This window comes from Equus przewalskii, chromosome 21 (genome assembly GCF_037783145.1).
Source record: "Equus przewalskii isolate Varuska chromosome 21, EquPr2, whole genome shotgun sequence".
NCBI lineage: Eukaryota > Metazoa > Chordata > Mammalia > Perissodactyla > Equidae > Equus > Equus przewalskii.
In genome coordinates, this window is record NC_091851.1 from 23,177,220 (window position 1) to 23,192,442 (window position 15,223).

Below are 15,223 nucleotides of genomic sequence, written 5' to 3' on the forward strand. Positions count from 1 at the left end.
GCGATAAGTCAGATGGGGACTGAGCAAAATTTCATGACACAGTGGGCTTCATTCTAGCTGGGTGGTCACTGGGTGACATGCTTGATGCTTGAGAGAGGTGTCCTTATTGAGTGACAACAAGGGGGAAGACTGGAGGAGCTCCTTGGCAAAGGGGATGTCTGGTTATAATGGGAGATTTTTCTCCTGCCTTGCAACAGAATACCTTTCCTATGTTTGGGGAATTCTCAATTTTGTAAATGAAGGCAGTCTTCCTCCCAAGAAAGAAGCCAAAATGTCAGATGTTTGCCTTCAGAGCTTCCACTGCAGGTAGGAGATAGGCATGTGTTCAAGGCTCAACCAATCAGAGCTTGGGTTACAAAGAAACTGGGACTGTGGGGGATCCTCATGGGAGGATGGGTGAGAGTTGTGTTGAGATGGTGCCTGTGGCTGGCTGGCCATAGTGAAAGCTGGGCATCCAGTATCCTCACCAGTAGTACATGGTCCCACATGATCTGGCCTCCCTCATTCCTGGCCACTTCTAGAAACTTCCTGGTGACTTTTTAAACTTCCCATTACCCTTTTAATAAATTCCGTTTGTGCTACCATCAGTCAGAGTCAGTTCTATAACTTATGATGAACTGACACAATGGTGCTACGACAGATGGAATAGAATTAGACTAGATTGTTCTAGACTGGAGTTTGCTCTGGTGGAAGCTGAGGGAGGGTCTCTGCTGTGATCCACATGATCTCTCCACATCAGGATCCCTTGTTCCAGCCTCACTGGCCTCTTTGCCCTTGCTGTGTTCTCACCATCTCTTCCCTCCCAGAGAATCTCCGCAGTCAGGATGTTGAAAGCCTGCTCTGACTTGTCAAGGCTTCTTCCATTCCCTGAGTCTCCTCTCCAGGATTTTGGGGCTCAGAAAGTCCTTTCCCTGTTTTTCTGCTGAAACAGCTCCTCCCTGAGCAGTAAATACATCACAGTCCAAGTTGGATAGAAAAGGGGTTACAGAGTGAAAAGGAAATGGAAACATACTGGTAGTACATCAAAAAATTATCCCACCATACCAGGGTGACCAACCATCCCAGTTTGTCCAGACTGAGGGATTTCTTGGGACATGGGAATTTTGGTGCTAAAACAGGGAAAGTCCTGTGCAAACAAGGATGAGTTGGTCACCCTACACTTTGGTATGACTACTACTAATTCTCTTTCTCTACACAGCTTTATACAGCTTGCTAAGGACACAGTCAAGACCAGACCCTCAGCAACAGTGCCTTATCAGAGCTTTCTTTCCTTTCTGATAAGTGAAAAAATCTCAATGTTGTTTTTTCATTTATTTTAATACAAGTGAGCAGAAGCATCTTTTCATATGTTTAGAAGCCATGTTTTCTATTCCTTTCCTTGGAACTATCTGCTCATACCCTTTTACCTGCCTGTTTTGTTTTTGTTTTCTTAAACTATAAAGCAATAAAGATATCCAATTAAACATGACGATTGATTGTATGTATTTATTTTTTTCCCCTAGAACCTCACTTATATGACAATAAGGAATAAAAAAATGTAGCAGCCCACAATGCTAATAGGACAGGAGGGAGACAGAGATTTTGGCAAGCTTTTGCAGATAGAGACAGAGGGCAAGTAGTAACTGACTTAACAGGGAGAGGAAGTTATGACCTATGTCTGTAGAGGGCAATAGTGGTGACTGAAAGGAAGCCCAGAATCCTTCCAAAGGGGAGGCTGATGCTAAAGTCGAGGAAATTGCCCTGAGAGTAGAACAAAAAAGCAGAAAAGAGGAGAAAAACAATGAGAAAATTAGGAGCTCAGTCTACAAGGTACAGCTTCTAAAGAGAAGTTCCAGAAAGAGAGAACAGAAAGGAAAAAAATAGAGAGGAGAAAATTTTCAAAGAACTAATACAACAAAATTTCCCAGAATGGAGGGATACAAGTCTCCAGATTGAAAGGGCCCAGCTAACACAACAAGTGGGGAAAAATGCTCACTAAGGGGAATCATCATCAAATATCATAACATTGTGGATAAAGAGAATAAACTGAAAGTTTCCAAAGATTAAAAAAAAAGAACTAGTTATTTACAAAGGAACAGGACTTAGAACAGCATTAGAGCACAACCAGAGGACCTACAACTAGAATACACAACTATGTACTGGGGGGCTTTGGGAGGAGGAGGAGGAGGAGGAGAAAGAGAAGGAGGAGGAGGAGGAAGAAGAGGAAGATGAAGGAGGGGGAGGGGGAGAGGAGAAGGGGAAGAGGGGAAAGAGGGGGAAGGGGAGGAGGAGCAAGAGGAAGAGAAAGAAGAAGAAGAAGCAGAAGAGGATTGGCAACAGATGTTAGCTCAGGTGCCAATCTTTAAAAAAAAAAAAAAAAAGAATAGCATTAGATGTCTTAAATCTAGATACTAGAAGTCGGTGATGCAATGCCTTGAAAATTCCAAGAGACAACATATTTCAACCTAGATTTCTATACCCTGCTAAACTATTAGTCAAGTATGAGAACAGGGTAAAGAGTTATTTAGGAGCCAGGCCTGATGGCCTAGCGGTTAAATTTCAGTGTGCTTCACTTCAGTGGCCCAGGTTCAGTTCCCAGGTGCAGAACCACACTATTCATCTGTCAGTAGCCATGCTGTGGTGGCAGCTCACATAGAGGAACCAGAAGAACTTACAATTATATACAGCTATGTACTGGGGCTTTGTCAGGGGAAAAAGGAAGAAAAAAACAAGGAGGAAGATTGGCAGCAGACGTTAGCTTAGGATGACTCTTCCTCTGCCAGACAGAGAGATTTAGACAGAAAAGGGCTAAATATATTTGCTTCCGTGCACCCTGTCTCCGGAACCTACTGAAAGATGTGCTACAAAGAGAGAAGGGAATAAATCCATAAACCAGATGACATAGAACCTGGGCAACAGGGACCCCAATGCAGGAGAAGGACTTAGGAAAGTCCAAGGGTGGAGAGTTGTTAATTAGGCCTGGGGACCACTGGTCCAGAATAGAGCTGAGGTTTTCAGGAGGGAAAAAAAAAAACAAGGGGCCAGCCCTGTGGTCGAGTGGTTAAGTTCACGCACTCTGCTTTGGTGGCCCAGTGTTTCGCTGGTTTGGATCCTGGGCGCAGACCTAGCACTGCTCATCAAGCCATGCTGAGGTGGTGTCCCACATAGCAGAACTAAAAGTACCTATGACCAGAATATACAACTACGTACTAAGGGGCTTTGGGGAGAAGAAGAAGAAGAAAAAGAAAAGATTGGCAACAGACGTTAGCTCAGGGCCAATCTTTAAAAAAAACAAAAAAACTCATGGACTGTTTGTTGTGTTTAAGCATCTGGAAAAATCACTGCTAAGTATTTGCCTGATTTATTGGACACATAGAAAAAAAATAACAAAAGCTATAAGGAAAACTAATGAAAATGGAAAAAAATCAAGGCAATTACTACAGAAAATAGCAAAAGATGTGGAAGAAGTGAAACATAACACAGTGAAACACAAACACATGTTATTTGACTCAGTAGAAAACAATATTTGTAGTCATTTTAGGGTAAACATGATTTACTGACAACTATATTGAATAATGTTGGGTAGGGACATAGGGTGGGTTAACAGGGGAAGGGAAATGAACAGGGACCCAGAGAATGAATCAGAATTACATATCCTAGTTGGGACCAGCTAACTGCTGTAACAAAACCCCTCCACATCTCAATGACTGAATCCAATAAACATTTATTTTCTTGTCCAACTTGGATGATTGAGGTTGGCTGGCTTCCTGGTCAGCTGTCTCCTAAGTGGTGTCTCATTGATCCAGGTTCCTTCCATTTTGCAGCTTGGCCATCTCCAAGGGCCCGAAGTCCTTTAAAATCCCTCTCTTCAAAATAAAGAAAGTATGAACAATTGTATGGGAGGTTTTTATGGGCCAGATCTGAGAATAGCATATATCATATTCACTTGGCCAGAACTTGATCTGAACTGCAAGGAAGGCTGGCAAACATAATCTAGTTGTGCATCCAGGAGCAAGAAAAAAGGTGTTGGGGGGCAGGTAGTAATATCTGCCACATTAGGCAAAAGTAGGGTGTGGGTGGAGAAGAGCATTCATTCAACACTCAACACATATTTATTGAGCACCTACTGTGGACCAAGCATGGTTTTATGCATCAGATAAAGTGGTAATAAAGAGATCCGTTGTCATGGAAATTCTGTTGCATGGGGAACAGCAAGTATGAGTTCCTATAGGGAAATGGAACCTGGCTTCCCAGGCCAATGTGGTGGCAAAGAGGTTTAGCGATTTTGTAGGAAGTAGCAAGGGCTTTGTATTTGATTCTAAAAGCAGTGGGACTCCATTAACGGGTGTGAAGCAAAGAGTGTGACATGATCTTTTCTACCTTGTAAAATGATCCCTCTGGCCGCCTTGTGGAAAATGGATTGGCAGAGCAGGGTGGGACAGAAGAGTAGAAGCAGAGATCAGATATCTCAGGCAATCTAGGGATGAGGGAGCTGGGCCTGGCCTGGTATGGCAGCACTGAAGATGGAGGAAGGTGGACAGACAGGAGAAATATTTGAGAGGTAGACTAAGAGATACGCTGACTGATTGGATATGGGCGTGCAGGAGAGGAAGAGACAAAAGTAATTCCTAAGTTTTTGGGTTGAGTGACTGGGTGGACCCTAAATGGGAACTGTCTCAGCAGCAGTTTGAGCCTCAAGTCAGAAAATGGCCCTGGAAGCTCTTTAGGAAAGATTACGTGGGGCGACCAAGGTCGTGCGTTCCATTTTACAGCTGGGGAAACCGAGGCATGAGATACCAGCGGGTGGATTCAGGCCACGTCGCGCTCGCCTCACGCCTCTTAGGTGGGTGAAAGGACCGAGGCGTGTTGGGCACCTACTAAGCGCCAGTACCATGCCCGGCCCCGCAGCGCCTTTCAGGCTTCCCCTGTCCGCCGCCCGTGTCCCAATAAAGTTATTGAAATTGACACCGGTTGCTAAGGAAGTGGGTCGCCGAGCCGGGTTGCTAAGGAAGTGAGCGGCCGCCGTCTCTCCCCATCCGGGGCAGCGGGGAATGGCTGAGCCCCGGGTTCGCCGCCGCCCCCGCCGCCGCCGCCGCCGCCGCCCGCTTTCGGCTCGGGCCGCAGGTGAGTCGGTGAGCAGCTCGGGCACCCGCGGGGCAGGGTCGATCCCTCCCGCCGCCTGGGATCTTTCCGGAGGCCCGCGCCGCCGCCGCCGCCTGGCTTCGCTGCGCCGCGAGCGGGAGCATCCTCTGCCCTGGCTCCCGGGCATCCTCGGGCTGTCCGGACTGCCTCGACCCTCCTCCGCCGGGCGGAGATGCGGCCCGTCCCCCGACCCGGCCGCGAGGGATCGGGGTCCACCTGAGGGGTCTGGGACCGTGGTCAAGGACCCAGCTCCGGAGGGAGGCAGGGGAGCGAAAGCCTGGGGTCCGAACCTCGCCGCTGCCCCTGGCTCACTGTGTGACCTTGGGCAAGTCCCTTGCTCCCTCAGGCCTCGTTGACCTGTTTGTCCAAGGAGGGGTCCTAACACTTGCTGCTCAGAGTGGTTAAGATGATGCAGCGTGTATGGTGAAAGTGCCCTAGGTGGGGACAGAGAGAATTCTTCGGGCATCCGGCATGGGGGCCAAGAGTCTTGTTTTATGTCTGAGTGTCTGAGTTTGAGACTCTGCACCTCTATTTAGTAGTTGTGTGGCCTTGGGCAAGTTAATCTATGAGCCTTCTTTTTCAAATGGGTTAATGAACCGCTGTAGGAATCCAACGAGCTTGGCACATAGTGAGTGCTCAGCAAGCTCTTATGAGGCATGTAGGGGGGTGTGGGCAAGGCTTCCTGGAGGGGATGACTCTGAGACAGGTGGGATTTAGGTGTGTAGAGCGCCAGCTCATATGGGGGTTCCTCCCGCTGTTGATATCCCCCCGTGCCTGGTTTTACTTCTCAGTTCCCCTCAGAGCAAGGGAGGTGGTGTGGACTTCTGCAAGCAGCCCTGGTGGGGGAAACCCTTAAGTCAAGTGCTCGTAGATGGCTGAGGTTATGGTCTTATTTTCTACTTGGGCCTTGTTGACCCTTCTAGAAGAAAAAAAGGTATCTTTCTGTCTTTTGAGAAGTGCTTAAAACGTAATAGTTATTTACAAGTATATGATTAAGAAGCACTTTCCAGGTACATTATCTCATTCAGTCTTCACATGGACTGTGCCAGGTAGGTGGTGATGTTATCCCTGTTTCACAGATGAGAAGACTGGCTCAGGAAAGTGACTGACTTGCCTAAGAGTCTTATTCGTAGTAAGTGATGAAACTGGCTGTGTTTCCAGGTAAATCCTGTGTTTTCTCCCCTATACCCTTATGTCTCTGATTTCTCAACAGTAGCTGTTACAAAGCCACAGGGGTATTCTTTTGTTACTTCTAACTGCTGTGACTAGAGGCTTTTCTTCCAGTGGTGAGGAAACAAGATCTCATATAAAGTTTCATTTAAATAGATACCAGCCAAAGTGTGGACCTCAGAAAAGAGCTGGAATGTTTAAAAGGGGGCTTCCCTGACCCTCAGTCCCCTCCTCTTTAGAGTGAGAAGAGTAGGCTACAGGATATCTGAAGGCCCTTACAGTGCTGTTGTGCAATTCCGATGGCATGTTAGTGGTTTAAAAGCATGGAGTCAGGCCGCCTGGGTCAAATCTTGCCTCTGCTACTTCCAGGCTTTGTGCCACTGAGTTATTCACTTCACCCCTTTGTGCTGCAGCTTCCTTGTCTGTAAAATGGGGATAATAATAGTATCCACCATGGATGGCTGTTGTGAGGATTTATTTGAGTCCAGTACGTGTTAAGTGCCTGGCATGTTTGGTAAATGTTAGCTGTTGTTATTTGGGCTAAATGTAGCACCTGTGCTATACTTGATATTCTATTTATGGTTGGTGAATGAATACATTAAAGGATGTACCAATAATACCAGGTCTGTCAACCTCACAAGGTCATTGCAAACTTGAAACAGTAGCTGTCACAGTATTACATGAATGTCAGTATTATTACAGCGTTGCCCCAGGAACCTGCAATCCCGTGCCAGAATGGGCTGCAAAGAACAATGGAAGCTGACTGTAGGATGCCAGGTTTGGTAGCCCAACTTCCAGCTCAGTAAATGTTTGCTAAGTCCCTTTATGCCAAGCACAAGTTGGGGGTGGAGGGAGAGGGAGAATGGAGAGGTGGGCCGACGTGGGGGTGGAGGCGAGGCCTCAGATCATATAGGGCCTTGTGGGCTAGAGTAAGGAGTAAGGATTTTATTCTACAAGCAGTGGGAAGCCATTGGAGGCTTTAAGAAGGGGAGTGACATGATCTATTTTTTGTTTTTCTGAAAAACACTTTGGCCTGCATGTGGCTAATGAATTTCAAGAGATGTAAGAATGGCAGCCAGGAGAGTAGTTAGGAGGCTGGGTGAGAGGTGATAGTGGCCTTCCGGGGGGTGAGGGGTGGCGGCAGTGGAGATGGTGGAAGGGGATGGAGTGGGGATGTGTTTTGGAGGCAGAGTCAGCAGGATGGTGCTTGAGGGGAAGGGCTAAATGAATCAGGCTGACTCCTGGGTTTTTGGCCTGAGCACTTAAGTAGATGTTGGTGGTGCCATCTGCCTCTAGAAGGATGAGAGAACTTTTTGGTAAGGCGCCCTACGAGGAAGCATTTGCTATGGTTCCCTCTGAACGCCTTGGAGGAGAGGCACAAGGTATAAACGTCATACTTTATAGTCTGTGGGGGGCTGATCCCAGATTATGCTGAAGGAGGACAGCCAGGTGCGTCTCATCGACGCTTCCACCTTGGACAGCCGTAAGCCCTGCTGTCCTTGCAGTCTGGCTCTTTGCCAGCTTGTGGAGTGGTAGCTGTGGGCCTTGCCAGGGCAGTGCCCATCTGTCTCGAGCTCTTGGCGTTGGTGTCCTGACTCGAGATCCTGGCTGATGAAGGCTGGAAGGAGGCTGGCCAGCCCTGGGAGAGAGAATGGAGTCACTCGTGAAGCTCACTCTGGGTGCCTCAGATGGCCGCACTCTGCCTGCCAAGGTGCTTCTCTCCTTGGCCATCGAATGACATTTCTAAAGTTTTGGAGCTTTTGATTTGGGAGTCCCTTGAAAAGCTGTCGTTTTCTGCCAGAATTCCTTAAGGATCCTTGAATGGAGTATCTCTTCTGAGCGAGGGAATTCAAGCCTTCTTTTCGTGTATGCTAATAATTGCTCTTGTAAATTTAGGCTTTACAGCGTTGTAAATTCAGCATTATGAATAGTAAAACTGATAATCCTACCACCTCCACTTGTGTAGCTTTGTTTGCAGTCTAGAATGCTCTTTCCTGGGCATTCTCATTTACTAATGTTCAGTCAGTTGAGATCGGGTGGAATATGTATTATCCCCAGTTTCCAGATGTAGCACGAGTTGCTGAGAGGTCGTTCGTTTTTGTCAATAATGTGAAGCATTTGCTTCATGCTGGGTTAGGTAGATCCTTGCTGCTCAAAGTGTGTTCCGCTTGACGGAGGCATCCACATCACCTGGGAGCTTGCTGGAAATGCAGAATCTAACCCTGGATCTAATAAAACAGTCTGCGTTTTACCAAGACCCCCTCGTGTTTCCTGTGTTCATGAAAGCTTGGGATGCACTCATTTGGTAATAAGTAGCAGAACTAGGACTTGCCAGAAAGTAATGGGAATAACTGACATTTATTGAGCCAAGCACTGTTCTAAGCATTTTACACGTTGTCTCATTTATTCCTTGCAGCAACCCTGTAACATGGGTACTGTTACGAATCCCACTTTCCAGAGGAGGAAAGTAGAGGCACAGAAAAGTCAAATCACTCCCCCAGATATGCTGAGTCCCAGTCCATTGCTCTTTCTACCACTCGCTTGTTCATCTGTTTTTCAGGTGGGCAGTACCTCCCTGATGTCTTGTCAAAGGCCTTTCTCTTCTGTACCTGGATAACTAATTTTAAGTGCTGATGAAAAATGTGACTTCAAAGAATGTTTGAAGGAACCAGGGGAAAACCCTTGAGCTATTTTAACGGAACTATGGGTGTCAGTTACTTGACTGATAGGCAACAGGCAGATAGCCAATTCGTAAGATAGGCAGCCTCTCACAGTTCTTTGCAGTCCTTTGGGGGCTGAACCAGCTGAAACAGGTAGGGACTGTGAGCTGTATTCTGAGTCATTCAGCCCTAAACTGTTTCCTGATTCTGGTGATGGTGTCTACACCCGTGAGAAGAGGGTGGCTGAAGGCCTCTCCTGCCCGCTGATTAACTGCACATGATTCAATTTTGTAGCGAGTGCCTCAGTTCTCCCTCTCTGCCCCGTGGGGTCATTATTTTCCTTTCGGCATCTCCTTTTCTCCCCAGAAAGATTTCTTGGGCAAGGCCTATACCATCACAGGAAGTTCTGGTGTGAAAAAGCAGTGGATCTGGGTAGGGGCATGAATTCTTAGAGCAATTCTGCCACTTGCTGTGTCACTTGCGGGAAGTAACTCAACCACTCTGGCCCTCAGTCACTATATATGCAAAATAAGGACATGGAGCAGTCTTTGAGGCTCTTCCTGCCCTGCCTGAAGGACTGAGCTGTGCGTTGGGTGATATTTTCTTCTTCCTTGGTGACTTGATGCTGGGCTTTCTCCAAGACCTTCTGGACTGGGGTTTTTAGAACCTATTTCTTGGCAGTCTGAGATCATTACAATCAGCTCATCTTATCAGCATCACACATCTGCACTGCAGCTTGGGATGTTCATGTTTAAGGTTCAGTTAATCATGGTGACACATTGCGTCTCCTCACTTTGTCACACTGATTGCAGACATTGAGCTCTTCACACGCAGGCAGATCTATCTTTAGGATGCTGATTTATTTAAATCCTAGTTTGCATTAGAGAGCACCAGTCATCATTGTGGTGGGTGTGGTTTTATTTCTAAAGTTTTTGGCAAGATATTTGCAGCACTTGCATTTTTCATATTTGAACATCGTGTATAAACGGAAACGGGTCCTAGTGAAATACAGATAGTAGTAGATTATTGGGAGTTGAGACTTGATGTGCTGATACCCACTCTGGGGTCCTTCACATCACCTTCGGCAGTGGTTTCTGGAAGGGCTTGCTTTTGGGCTTTCATGTGTGACAGAAACTAAACAGAAGCTAAAAGCTCCTAGCACTGCCTCCGACGGCTTAGTGGGCTGCAGTCATCATTACTTTAGAACACATTTCAATAACCTAAGCAAAAAAAGAAATCTAGTAAATCATAAAAAATTCCATCCAGGTAAGATAAAATATCAGCTTAAGTTACTTAAGATAACCACAAGAAGATAGTTCTTGGTGGAAATAGTTACTGGTTTTGCAAGATCTGCAATAACGAGTCAGATTCTAGCCTCAGAGATATATAGTGTTTTTTCCTTCCTCATTTCAATTGCCAGCATTTTTTTAATAGAATTTTTTTCGTGATTATAAAAATAATGAATTTCCTTTGAGGAAAATCCTGAAAAGATAAAATAAGATTCACCTTAAGTGCGACCACCTAGAAATAACCCCTGTTAACATCTTACTGTCCAAAGACAAATATTTTCCTGAATATATTTTATCTTGTGAATGTGCAGTTCTTACCTATTTCCCCTATTGTTGTTGTTGAGGCTAGTTTCAATGTTTAAATGCTTATAATAATGCTACAGATAACATCTTGAGGATTATCTTTGTGTAAACCTTTGTCTGCATTTCTAGTGATTTCTTTAAACTAGATCCTTTAATTGTTAAAAACTTTTCATTATAAAGGCAGCCTCCTTAAATAATGTTTTTAACAAGGCATTGTCTAATCAAAGTTGAAAAGGCAGACGTTATTACAATCTAGTGGGGAGGGATTACCTGTGAAAATGTTAGCCTAACTCACTTTCAGCTTACCGGTCCAGAAAAAGCCAGCTATATTTTTAGGTAGATATACTCGAAGTGTGTCTCCCATTTTGCATTTGGAAGTGTTCACTTAACATTTCGTAACTATTTTTCCATGTTTAATAATTATGAACTAGTAAACTTTCCCTAGCATTGGGCATTTAAGTTGTTTCCAGCTTTTTATAATCATATATAATGCTGTAGTAAACATCTTTGCTCCTCCCTCAGCCTCATAAGAGAACACTTGGAAATAAATGGTTTGGGAAAAGTTAGAACTTTAAACAGTTCTAAAGGAGAATGGTGTATTTTCCTTCTTAAAGTTTGATTAGGAGCCTCTAAAAGTATCTTTTAAAAAAAAGCTTTATTGAGATATAATTCACATACCATAAAGTATCTTTTAATAGTTTTTCTAAGTCTTTGCTGCTTCTCCTTAATCTGTTTTTCTTTCTGATACAGAATTCCCTATGAGTAGGACCCAGAGTGTGGGCCTTTAGCATTTGAACCCTTCATTCTCTAGACAGTCTGTTGGTTGGTGGCATTAACCAGAAATGCCATATGTCCATTATCAGTTTTGTGAACTGTGAGAGCAAGCATATCATTACGGAATTGGACGGTGAATCATGACAGTTCTGGTGGACTTTTGGAGAGGGATTTTTGAAAAGTATTTAACTTATCATATTACTGAAATAAATCCTATGATTTATCAGAAATTCTGTTTAATCAACTTTGGGAACTGTTTACTGTAAGGGTAGCAGGTGTAGGCAGAACTTCTCCAACATTAACGTCCACACAGGCGTCACTGGGAATCTTGGTAAAGTGGGGTTCTACTTTTAGGGGTCTGGCTAGAGTTAGATTCTGCAGAGCTAATCTAGGTGGAACAGGACACGATTTTAGGTAAGACTCCAAGACAAGATCCTAAATTCTGTTGAATGACATAGTGAGAGTTACTCCCTTTTAAACTCTTCTGGTCTTTCTGACTGTCAAAGAGAATGTTTGTTTGGTTCCAGTCTATTTCTTAGCTGTTTCTTGCTAAGTTTGCTTCTAACCAAGAGAGATCAGGCCTCAGGCCTTAGATGAGCTACAGTATCTAGCTAGAATTCAGTAACATTGTTGTGTGTCCTCATATGTATTTTCAGTTACCTTCTATTTACAACAAATGATACTAATTTTCCATTCATAGTAGTGATATAAAGTTTCTTTTGAAAATAAATGTGTTAAAAGAAAGTGGGTTTAAAGAAAAACCTTAAGTAAATAATAGTACAGGTGGTACATGGATATGGCAAAAATTGTGAAGAGATAATGGTAACTGACGTTTAGGACTTGCTGGTATGGAGAAAAGGCCATAACTTGGGAGCCAGGTAGACCCGATTTCTGCTTGCTTTGCCACTTATTAACTCAGTGCGCCATGGTGCTTCCCTCTGCAAGTCTCGGGGCTTTTCTCGTGTAAGTTGGGTCAGGGCAGAAGCACCGACTGTAGGCCAGGCGCTGTAATGCTTGTCTTCCTCTCTTGTTAGGGATATTCTTTGTATTAGTGGTATTCCTATTTTACAGATGAGGAAATAGAGAAGTGAAGGAATTTGCCTGGAGTCTCAGAGCTGGCAATGGTAGGACGAGGTTTCAATCCTAGATGTGTCTGAATCGCTTTTTCATTATTCCAGGCCGCCTCCCCCTTTTAAATTGAAATTTTGCTGTGGTTCTCTACCCAGCTGAGTGACAGTCTGATTAAAATGAAAAGTCATTGAGCACACCCGTGTTCACTACAGCATTCTCACAATAGCCAAGAGGTGGAAGCCACCCAGATGTCCATGGACAGATCATTGGATAAAGAAAATGTGGTTCATACATACAATGGGATGTTATTTAGCCCTTAAAAAGAAGATCTTGTCACATGCTACAAAGTGGATGAAGCTTGAGGTCGAATGGCAGTCTCCGGGGGCCGGGGAGAGGGGAACTGGGGAGCTGTTGTTCCATAGGTATGGAGTTTCGGTTTGGCAAGATGAAAAAGTTCTAAAGATTTCTTACACAACAGTGCAGATATAGTTAACACTGCTGAACTGCACACTTAAAAATGGTTGAGGATACATTTTGTGTGTGTGTGTGTGCATGTGTTTTACTACAATTAAAAAGTTCTTAAAAGTTAAAAAAACGAGGAAAGAAAGAAAAGCCATTGGTCAGAGGGCAATTTTTTTTTCAATTTGGAAAATCTCAAGTATACATACAAATAGAATAGTACAATGAGGGGCCGGCCCAGTGGCGCCCTGGTTAAGTTCGCATGTTCCACTTTGGTGGCCCGAGGTTCGCCGGTTCGGATCATGGCACCACTTGTCACACCATGCTCTGGTAGGTGTCCCACATATAAAAAAGTAGAGGACGATGGACACGGATGTTAGCTCAGGGCCAGCCTTCCTCAGCAAAAAGGGGAGGATTGCCAGCAATTAGCTCAGGGCTAATCTTCCTCAAGAAAAAAAAAAGGGGGGGGGGGCCAGCCCCGTGGCCAAGTGGTTAAGTTCGTGAGCCCCACTTTGGTGGTCCAGGGTTTTGCCTGTTCAAGTCTTGGGCGCGGACATGGCACTGCTCACCAGGCCATGCTGATGCGGCATCCCACATGCCACACTAGAGGGACCCACAACTGAAAATGCACAACTATGTACCAAGGGGCTTTGGGGAGAGAAAGGAAAAATAAAATCTTTGGAAAAAAAAAAGAGTAGTATAATGAACCATGAACCCGTTACCCAGCTCCAGCAGTTATCAGCACATGGCAGTTCTGTTTCCCCTATAAGCTCCCATCCATTCCACCTCATCCCTGGTTATTTTGATCCCAGGCAGCATATAATTTTATCTGAAAATACTCTTGTGTGTACCTCTAAAAGTAAGAACCTTCTTTAAAAAATACCATTTTCACACCTAAAAAGTTAACAGTAATTCCTTATCATCATTTAATATTCAGTGTTCAAATGTCCTTGATTGTCTTATATGTTTTTTAACAGTTGGTTTGTTTGAATCAAGATCCAAAAAAGAGCCCCAGTCAGGGCTGGATGTTGTATTTCGTTATATATACACACACACACATAGATATATACACATACATATATACATATACAAATACATGTTGTATTTGGTTGTGTGTGTGTATATATATATACATACACACACACATATATATGTGTATATGTATGTATGTTTTGTGTTTTTCTTGCAGGGAGAGATTTGCCCTGAGCTAACATCTGTTCCCAATCTTCCTTTTTTTCTCCCCAAAGCCCCAATGCAAGGTTGTATATTCTACTTGTGAGTCCTTCTAGTTCTTCTACGTGAGCCACTGCCACAGCACGGCTACTCACAGATGAATGGTGTGGTTCTGCAACCAGGAGGCAAACGCAGGCTGCTGAAGTGGAGCACGCTGAACTTTAACCACCAGACTGTCAGAGCTGGCTCGAACTTGAGTATATTTTTTATGACTGTATTTTATGAATGTTTCACAATTGGATACAAAAAAGGATTTCTTTCCCTCTTTTTTCCCCTTAGATAAATGCTTCCTTTGTCTGCCTGTTTGGGTCATCAAATGACAGGGAGTGCATGGCGCCAGTTTGAATTCAGGGCAGGCATTTATTTGTTCATGTTTCTTGTCTGTGACCTTTCCAGCTTTCTTTTCAGATAAGTAGCCTGTCTTTGTAAGACGCTTAAGCTGAAATCAAGTGCTAGACTTTTTTCCCCCAAAGCAAAAATAGCTTTATTGCCATCCCCCGACTTGATTATAAGAAACAAACTGTATGCACCTGTCAGAAGGCCAAAGAAAGCGAAAAAAAATCACTTGCAAGCTCGCCCCCAGAGATCAGTATTGCTGCACTTCCTGACTGTTTATGGCACGTCTTGCACTAAGCCAAGATGTAACATTTATTAGCTTGTTTAATCCCTAGATCAGTTCTTTAAGGTAGGAGTTGTTATTAACCCCATTTTATAGAAGAAACTATGACTTATGTAACTTTCTCAAGATTTTATAGCTAAGTGGCAGAGTAGAAATTCAAACCCTGACCTTGAACACTAACGCTCACTCAGGCTTTTGATCGTGACTTTACACTCGCTCCCTGACATCTTTCTCTGCACATGTGCATGTACACGTGGAAACAGAAATCGCATCATAGTAACTCTTCTGCTTGGTAGGCTGCTTTTTTTCACTCAGAGTATCTTGAACAACTTCCCACATGTAAATACCTGGAGGTTTATTGCCATTCTAAATGACTGCATAATTTCCCATTCTAGAGATGTGTCATAATCTGATTGATCCCTTACTGATGAGTATTTAAGTGACTAGAGATGGTGCTGTGATAAACATACACATGAACACGTATCCTGCACATGTATTCAGTTATTTTTTAATTTTTTTTGTGA

The 15,223-nt window shown here is 44.2% G+C and overlaps 1 protein-coding gene across 6 annotated transcripts in view; it reads left to right on the top strand.

Moving 5' to 3' along the window:
* The first annotated feature begins 4,936 nt into the window (after positions 1-4,936).
* KIF3B (kinesin family member 3B) overlaps positions 4,937-15,223 on the top strand; it is a 36,165-nt gene continuing 25,878 nt past the window's right edge. The window contains exons 1-3 of one of the 6 annotated variants that reach the window (XM_070589113.1): positions 4,987-5,103; positions 6,201-6,282; positions 14,095-14,277. The gene's annotated coding sequence lies outside the window, so the exon portion shown is untranslated. Of the gene's footprint in view, positions 5,104-6,200; positions 6,283-8,707; positions 8,852-14,094; positions 14,278-15,223 lie in introns of those variants that run through there. The other 5 variants (XM_070589109.1, XM_070589111.1, XM_008525262.2 and 2 more) reach the window with 5 other exon arrangements.